The sequence below is a fragment of the Megalobrama amblycephala genome, linkage group LG4, assembly GCF_018812025.1.
Source record: "Megalobrama amblycephala isolate DHTTF-2021 linkage group LG4, ASM1881202v1, whole genome shotgun sequence".
Taxonomy (NCBI): Eukaryota; Metazoa; Chordata; class Actinopteri; order Cypriniformes; family Xenocyprididae; genus Megalobrama; species Megalobrama amblycephala.
In genome coordinates, this window is record NC_063047.1 from 53048641 (window position 1) to 53058177 (window position 9537).

Here is a 9537-nt window from a genome sequence, read left to right on the forward strand (position 1 = left end):
CTGAATGTGTCTGTGAAGTTTCAGCTCAAAATACCCCATAGATTTTTTTTAATTAATTTTTTTAACTGCCTATTTTGGGGCATTATTATAAACGCGCCGATTTTATACTGCGGCCCCTTTAAATCCCGTGCTCTCCGCCCACAGAGCTCGCGCTTGCCTTAAACAGTGCCTTAACAAAGTTTACACAGCTAATATAACCCTCAAAATGGATCTTTACAAAGTGTTCGTCATGCATGCGGCATGCATGTGTCAGATTATGTGAGTATTGTATACTGTTATATTGTTTACTTCTGATTTTGAATGAGTTTGATAGTGCTCCGTGGCTAACAGGTAATGCTACACTGTTGGAGAAATTTATAAAGAATGAAGTTGTGTTTATGCATTATACAGACTGCAAGTGTTTAAAAATGAAAATAGCGACGGCTCTCTTGTCTCCGTGAATACAGTAATAACCGATGGTAACTTTAACCACATTTAACAGTACATTAGCAACATGCTAATGAAACATTTAGAAAGAGAGTTTACAAATATCACTAAAAATATCATGTTATCATGGATCATGTCAGTTATTATTGCTCCATCTGCCATTTTTCGCTATTGTTCTTGCTTGCTTACCTAGTCTGATGATTTGGTTGTGCACATCCAGACGTTAATACTGGCTGCCCTTGTCTAATGCCTTTTATAATGTTGGAAACATGGGCTGGCATATGCAAATATTGGGGGCGGACACCCCAACTGTTACGTAACAGTCGGTGTTATGTTGAGATTCGCCTGTTCTTTGGAGGTCTTTTAAGCAAATGAGATTTATATAAGAAGGAGGAAACAATGGAGTTTGAGACTCACTGTATGTCATTTCCATGTACTGAACTCTTGTTATTTAACTATGCCAAGATAAATTCAATTTTTCATTCGAGGGCACCTTTAAAATCTATTATATTATTAGTCCTGCCATTCTTGACACATAAAGTGATACATAAATCCACTATTATTGTTTGTGCGCCCCTGGTCTGGTAGAAGTTTTGTTAAGTGTGTCAGAGGTTCTGGGTTCTAATCCTCCCTCGTAGTATTTTTTTTCTCTCTGTCATTAAAACCATGGATGTTCATGAACAAATAGACTGTTTCTCAACTGTTGGTTGAGAAAGTGAGAGGACTGTAAAGGATGGAGTCAACTGACTGGTGTGCTGTGATGGTGATGGTTCTAAAACCCAATGGTACTGTTCGAATTTGTTGTATATCTATCTAAGTTAAATTAGAGTGTTTGTCATGAAAGACATATACTTCCATCTGTTGATGACACCTTAGTGAGGGTGCTACAATTTTCTCAAAATTAGATGCTACATCTGGCTTTTGGCAAATCCCTTTGCACAAAGAATCTAAGCCTTTGACTACTTTTATCTCCCCATTTGGACGTTATTGTTTCCAACATCTTCCCTTTGGGATTTCCTAAGTTCCAGAACATTTTCAGTTGAGAATATCTCAAATGATTGCAGGAATCCCTTGGGCATTCTGTCATGCAGATGATATACTTGTGTTTGGGAAAAGCAAGAAGGAAAGACTGTTACTCATTGTGGAAGGGTTTCTCATCCTCCTATAAGGTTGAATTTGTTAGGACAAAATTGTTTGGGAAAATAAAAAGTATGGACTGTCTGACTTATGATGACTTATGAAAATAATGAAAAAAATTGTAAATAAATAAATAAATAAAACTGAAAAAAATGTGAATGAAAAGGTTTTTATATGTGTTTAATGCTTTATGAATTCTTGTAGAAAAATATGTTCACAAGAAAAAGAGGGGGATGTTGTGATAGGAATTGCATGTGTATAGCCATTAGATGGTGGTATGTGAATGTGAGAGACTGTGGTAGAAGAAGAGAGAGTAAAAGACATCTGACTGCAATGCCCTTTTGTTTGTCTCTTTTTGTTTTAGTGGAATATGCTAAATCTGAGCAATGGTTTCTACAGTGACCTCAGTTTAAAAAACATATTAGCATTGTTACTAAAACAGCATATTATTACCTCAGAAACATATCCAATGTACGTGACATTCTCTCCCCTTGAAAGGCGCTATATATATATATATATATATATATATATATATATATATATATATATATATATATATATATATATATATATATATATATATATATATATCCCCTCTCATCTGCTTGATCCTATCCCCTCTCATCTGCTTGGTCCTATCCCCTCTCATCTCCTTCAAGCAATTTCTTCTTCAGTTGTACCTGAACCCAGGTATCATTAACACCTCTCTTCACACTCGTACCTTTCACACAGCATTTAAGCAGGCTCGGATAAACCTACTCTAAATCCAGCCCTTTTATAAATCTACAGACAGGTATTCTTTTGTAGTTCTTGAACAAGTTGTGTTCAACCAACACCTTGTATACTTTCAGTCTCCTAATTGCATGTTCAACATGTATCCTTACATTTGCAATCCTGTGGCTGCATGTGACTTTTTCTTTTGTCAGCTGTGTTTTGTTGGTGAAATGATGAATTATCAAGTTGACTTGTCTTTCATACAACAAGTCTCTTATCAAAAAATCCCTGTCCACCATCACTTCATCTCCCAGTTTAAGGTACAACCCGAATTCCAGAAATGTCGGGACGTTTTTGAAATTCGAATAAAATGAAAAGAAAAAGACTTTCAAATCAAGTGCGTAAAAAGATTGTGGAATACTTCAAATACAATGTTCCTCAACATCAAATTGCAAAGGCTTTGCAAATCTCATCATCTACAGTGCATAACATCATCAAAAGATTCAGAGAAACTGGAGAAATCTCTGTGCGTAAGGGACAAGGCCAAAGACATTTATTGGATGCCCGTGGTCTTCGGGCCCTCTGACAACACTGCATCACTCATCGGCATGATTGTATCAATGACATTACTAAATGGGCCCAGGAATACTTCCAGAAACCACTGTCGGTAAAAACAATCCACCGTGCCATCTGCTGATGCCAACTAAAGCTCTATCATGCAAAAACGAAGCCATTTGTGAACATGGTCCAGAAGTGCCGTCGTGTCCTATGGGCCAAGGCTAATTTTAAATGGACTGTTTCAAAGTGGAAAAGTGTTCTATGGTCAGACGAGTTTAAATTTGACATTTTTGTTTGAAATCACGGACGCCGTTGTCCTCTGGGCTAAAGAGAAGGGAGACCTTCCAGCGTGTTATCAGCGTTCAGTTCAAAAGCCAGCATCTTTGATGGTATGGGGGTGCATAAGTGCATAAGGTATGGGCAGCTTGCATTTTTTGGAAGGCACTATAAATGCTGAAAGGTATATAAAGGTTTTAGAGCAACATATGCTCCCCTCATGATGACATCTATTTCAGGGAAGGCCTTGTGTATTTTAGAAGGACAATGCCAAACCACATACTGCAGCTATTACAACAGCATGGCTTCATCATAGAAGAGTCCGGGTGCTGAATTGGCCTGCCTGCAGTCCAGATCTTTCACCTACAGAGAAAAATATGTCAAAGACGACCACAAACTCTTCAGCAGCTGGAAACCGATATCAGGCAAGAGATTTTCAGAATTTGGGTTGTATTCAAGAATGCCAGTCACATGTGATACAGTAAATTTGTCACTACAGCGGCCCCCTTATGCTGCTGATATAAACATTACTAGACCACAATGTACAATAGCCACTTAGTATTTGATAGTGTTGTGAGCATAGTAGTAGCTGTACAATTCAGACCTTGAGTCTAGGTTCCTTGGTTTTTGGATGTCACTTTTACTGCAGTCTAAGGGACCGGTAATATTGAGATAATATTGCTTAAATGCCTCTGATGTTGTGGCCCTTATTGTTGGTATCAGATCCCTCAAGACTACAGCCATGGTGTCAGTCCTAAAAGAAATTATCCTGCTCCGTTGTCTCACTGATATACAAAATTGAATGGCTAGGTCTTCTTTTAATTTCAGCTTTATTAGTTTGAGCAAGATTTGCTTTTCAACTTCAGTCTGTTAAGCCACACTCCCATGGGGATGCAGAATAGCTACAAGAGTATGGAATGTGTGGAGTGTGAGCCTGGTGTACAGATTTGAGTTAGTCATTAATCGGAGTAGGAGGCTTGAATGTATTGACTGGTTTACATAAGTTACACTGTGTTGTCTCTTGATATAACAATGCTCCTCAAAGATTTGGTCTTCCAATTGTGTTCCAACAGAAGCAATTTTTTAGATAAACAGCTGTGTTCATCAACATTTGATGGCTTGGGGCTGGGGGCAGATATAAGACTCTCTTCTCCGGGCCTCCCTTTATCCATTCCAGTGTGCTCTTGGTAAACACCAGCTCTTAAAACAGACAAGGCATTCTCTGTATCATCTAACATTAGCTGTGTCATTATATAGAACAGGTTGATTTTTCTATTTTTGAAAAAAAAAAAAAAAGGTGATTTTTAAATTAGATTTTTAGAAAATGTTGAAAATTGTATACAATAAAACAGGCAATCAATAAATTAATACATTTTGGGATAAAATCATGCAGAATTTTAGTTCCCTTTCACAACTCGCGCTGTGTCAAAGGCGACACTTTGGGGAATGCCTTCAGCGTGACTGCGTCTGAAGCCATGTGCAACTTAGTCCAATCTTGATTGGTGCAACATCATCCCATGACGTGCCGGCGAAAAGTGGAAGCTATAAAGGAGCCGGTCTCACAGCTGTTTGTCAGCTTTCTGATCTTCAGCAAGCGTTCTGTGTCTTTGCCAGTCCTATTTGGTGTTGTCTGTTCCACATATATCAATATGAGGAATTAGTGGAGGTTTTGTCTCGAGCTGTGTCTAAACTGAACATCGACTGGCCAGATGAGAGACAAGAGGCTCATAGAAAGAGTAAACTTGATGAGCACTTCTTACAGTCTGCACAAGCACAACCTCCACGTCGGGGCTTACCATTCTTCCAGGATCTGCACACTGAGGTGTCTAGATCTTGGAAAAAGCTATTTTAAGCCAGGCTTTCGAGCCCCACGGTGCACTATTATTCATCTGTCGTTGAGTTAAAAGAGAATGGTTACGGTGTTATGCCAAAAATAGAGGAGATGCTAGCAGCCTATTTATCACCTGATGCTGCGTCTTCTCTTAAAGCCCTGACACTGCCTTCCAAACCATGTCGCACCACATCATCACTGGTTGGGAAAGCATTTATGACAGCAGGTCAAGCCGGCACCTGCCTACACACTATGGCCATATTGCAGGCTTATCAGGCTGACCTGCAAGGGTACTTAGATGGGGCTGAAGCGCTGAGCTCTGAAGATATTAGAGAGCTCCACAGAGCCACTGATTTATCTCTCTGCACCTCCAAAGAGAAGGCCCGTGCCATTGGCCACTCTATGGCAGCCCTGGAGGCGACGGAGAGGCATTTATGGCTCAACCTGTCAGTTACAGCAATGTACACCAATGTTGCAACATCACCAAAAAGACCAGGGAGCGATAACAGGGCATCAAGGAGGAAAGTTCCTCTCCTTGATGCCCCGTTATCGCCCCCCTGTTCTCTTTGGTGATGCTGTAACATTGGTTGTTGAGAGATTTCAGGAGGCAAAGAAACAGGCTGCAGCCTTTCCGAAATTTATTCCTTGCCATCATAAGTCCCAGGGGGCTGCTGCTAAGGCATAGCCCCAGCCATCAACATCAAGCTTTTCATATAGGCAGACACAAAAACAGAGTGTTGCTAATTTAGTGCCCCCACAACGATCTTGGGGGTCGAAGCAGCACTCGCAACTGAAGCCCCTGAGAGATAAGACAGATCTGAGGAATATCATTATCTCAAAACAGGCTTCGGATAAGAGGTCCTGACGGTCAGGTCAGACCTCTGAGGGTGCCCCCTCCCGGAGAGAAGCAAATTACACCCACTCCTCCGCGGAGCCCTCAGTAAATCTATTTGTTAACCCAGCTGCCTTCCTTTTTATCGGGACTCAATAGCGATGCGGGCACAGTTGTCTCCCACATGCATCGAGTCGATTCTGGTCATGGTATCCAGAATAAAGCTAGGCCAATAAATCACTGTAAACAGTTCCAGATACTGTTAGGGCTCATGGCGGCAGCGTCCAATGAAATACCTTTTGGCCTGTTACACATGAGACAGTTACAGTGGTGGCTCAGCACCAAGGGGTTTTCCCCAAGGGCAACCCATTTCGCACAATCAAGGTCACGCGCAGATGCCTTCAGGCCTTGATTGTGTGGAAGAAGCCTTGGTTTCTGCTCCAGGGCCCTGTGCTAGGGGTATCTTGTCATCGGAAGACCCTATTGCCAGACAGGGTGAGGAGTGGTCATGGAAAGCTGCTCAACCCAGGGTCTGTGGGAGGAGCATCATCTCCAGATACATATAAATTGTGAACATTTAAAGGGCACCTATTATGCCCCTTTTTACAAGATGTAATATTGGTCTTGGGTGTCCCCAGAATGTATTTGTGAAGTTTCAGCACAAAATACCCCACAGTTAATTTATTATAACCATTTGAAAATGTCATTTTTGGGGCCTGTTTTAAAAGAGCTGTTTTGGTGTGTACAACCTTAAATATAAATGAGCTGCATATCCCCGCCCTGCCTTTGGATGAGGGCGTAACTTGCATACCTATGGCAATAAACAGTCGTTAGAAGCAGAATGGCTGAGAGTGAGAGACCCGCTGTTTTGAATGGCATTCAGCCGTACATGTTTGAACCGGAATCAGACCCAGATGTTGAAGAGACTCCGGCAGAAGAAACACAATTGAGAATGGAGCCGGACGTCTCTGAATGGTTATTTGATACATTTATGTACTTATAGAGTTTTAATCGCGTCCCCTTTGCAATTATGGATGTGCAACACACACACACACACATACTGTGATAACGTTCGCGCAATTTTTTGAAACTACAAACACATACTGTGATCACGTTTGCTAAGTAAACATACACAGTTTTTAATACAATATCTTTAAAAATATATATATATACGTGTGGATACACACTATACAAACAAGGTTTAAATTATATACACAGACATTCTACGACGACGACAACAACTTTAGAGGCATTTGTTATTGAATTGGCTGACATCGACTGAAATGACTATTTGCTCAAAAAACATTAAATACACTTACTTCTTCTGGAGGTGACGTTGGATCGCGAACAGTAGGCAACGATCCACACTTAAGGATTAACTTTGAAGCAAGACCTGCTTTAAATTGACCCTCGTTCTCAAAACAGTCAGTCAAAAAATTATTTGTGCAAACATAAACGTATTTTGGAATTTTGAGTGGCGCCTTTCCTTCGTAAATAAAATCCATCCACTGCGTTTTCAGTGGCTCTGATGTCAGAAGTAAGTGAAAACTACTATGTTCATTATTACATCCCACAACAGAACACTTATGTTTCTTAGGAGACATTACCGGCTGTCGTTGAAACAATGGAAGATGGTTGACCGATCACCGAGGGCGGGGTCTATGCCAAAACCAGATTGTCAATCATTGACCAGATTGTCCACGTGGGTGGGGCTTAGCGCAATTCTACGTCACAGTGAGAGCAATCTTAGAACAGGGCGTTCTGAGACAGTGCTTATGAATTATTGAGATTGTAAAAAAACCACTGGGTGGATTTTTCTCATTCTAGGGTGGTTTTGCTCACACACTGCCAACACACATTTATGGTCAAACACCATGTAAAAGTGAATTTTGCATAATAGGTGCCCTTTAAGATCTCATACTGCTGCAGCTGGTAAAATGAACAAAATATTTAGTTAATATTTAAGGGTACACTTGGGTAAACTCGACGGCTATGCAACCGACACTTTGACACTTCAAAAAGTTAATAAAGAGATCATAAAACTAATCCATATAAAATGAGTGGTTTAGTCCAAATTTTCTGAAGAGACACGATCGCTTTATATGATGAACAGATTGAATTTAGGGTTTTATTCATGGAAGTGATTCCAATTGGAATTCGACTAATTTAAAGGGTCTTCCTGCATGGTAAGGGGCCTCAACTTCCTCTTCTCTGTTCTTCACTGCAGGCTTCAGACTCACAGTGTTTCAAGCAAAGAGACAGAGGTTGAAGGTTCAACAGCTGTAATAAGGGTGGAGGTGGCACTAATTTACTTATGTGGTCGCCGAACCATCTCCCTGCTTTAACATTTATGATTTTGCACGGCGCCTCTCTGGCAGACATCTGCAGAGCTGGGGCTGGGCAACACCTAACACATTCACGAGATTCTACAATCTCAGAGTGGAGCCGGTTTATTCCTGTGTATTGGGTACAAACAGGCAATGTGCGGGAAGGCTCGCTCGGTTTCTCGCTCGCAGCGCCATTCCCCTCTAACGGGGATACGGGGAGCATACTTGCTCTTCAGGTGAGTTCACCACTTGGAGAACCCTGATTGAAGTTCCTCCAGCATCCTTCGGCATTTAGACACGCTGGAGGTGTTGGACGCCAGGCCCAGTATTTGTGTGCATGCCCGGACAGTCAGCTCTTGTACTGGGCTAGATGCCCATATGCTGTTATTCCCCCTTGGTAATCCCATACAGTATGTGTATTGTCCACTATACAATTTCCCTGTCTGTAAACCCGTGTCTTTCCCTGGGTAATTATGCTCTGCCCTATCTCTGCATCGGTAGTATCCCTGGTTAGGTAGGACCTATCACAGAGATCTTCCATATGTAGCACATCCCCATGGGTCAGTCTATATGTGTAGCCACCACACGTTACCTCTCTTTTGACAGGGTGTGGTCTCCATATCGTCCTTCTCCATTGGATTTGCACACTTCCCCAGTGTTAACAACACTGGTCATGGTTGAAAAATCATGGGAATTGAGATCCAAAGCTCTCTTCCCCATGAAATGTCACAATATAGGAACAGCAGCTATGACCATCCCCATAGTAAGTCCTGTCCCTTCCATCCCTTTTGGTATGGAAAACTACCCCTCTGGCTTACTTAGGGCGCTGGGTAGGTTATTACATTGACAGTTGCTAAAAGGGCACATGGCAGCTTGCCAGTATCTGCGTCTCCAACACTCAGTGGCTGTGGCTCTTTCCTTAGGGACCCCATGACGTCAGTCCGACGCAATGTCGAACATGACTGACTGAATGGCAATGTCTAGATTACTAATGTATCCCATGTTAACTGAAGGGGGGAATGGAGACCTTACTTACCTCCTGCCACAGGCCTGAACCACCACTTAATGGCTGGGATCCTGTCTCGGCTCCTCAGCAAATCATGAATGAAGAGAGTAATGCCGGTTGTATTTATCCCCTTATGTCCGGGTAGGTGTGGCTCGGCATGCAAATCTCACTGGCCAATGTCTATTGGCTTGTTTAGTTACCACTTGGAGGTGATTGGGCTCCCAGGGGAGACCCCATGACGTCAGTCCAACATAACCTCCATTCCCTCCTTCAGGGAACAGGGGTTACAAGACAGCTGCATTCTAACAGTCAGTATCCTTACAAATGCTTTGAACAACTCAGAATGTCAGTGGAGAAAGGCATATAGTTCATCATAACATTGTAGTGTACATCATACACCCGCCATAATGCTAAATCTACACGATTTTTC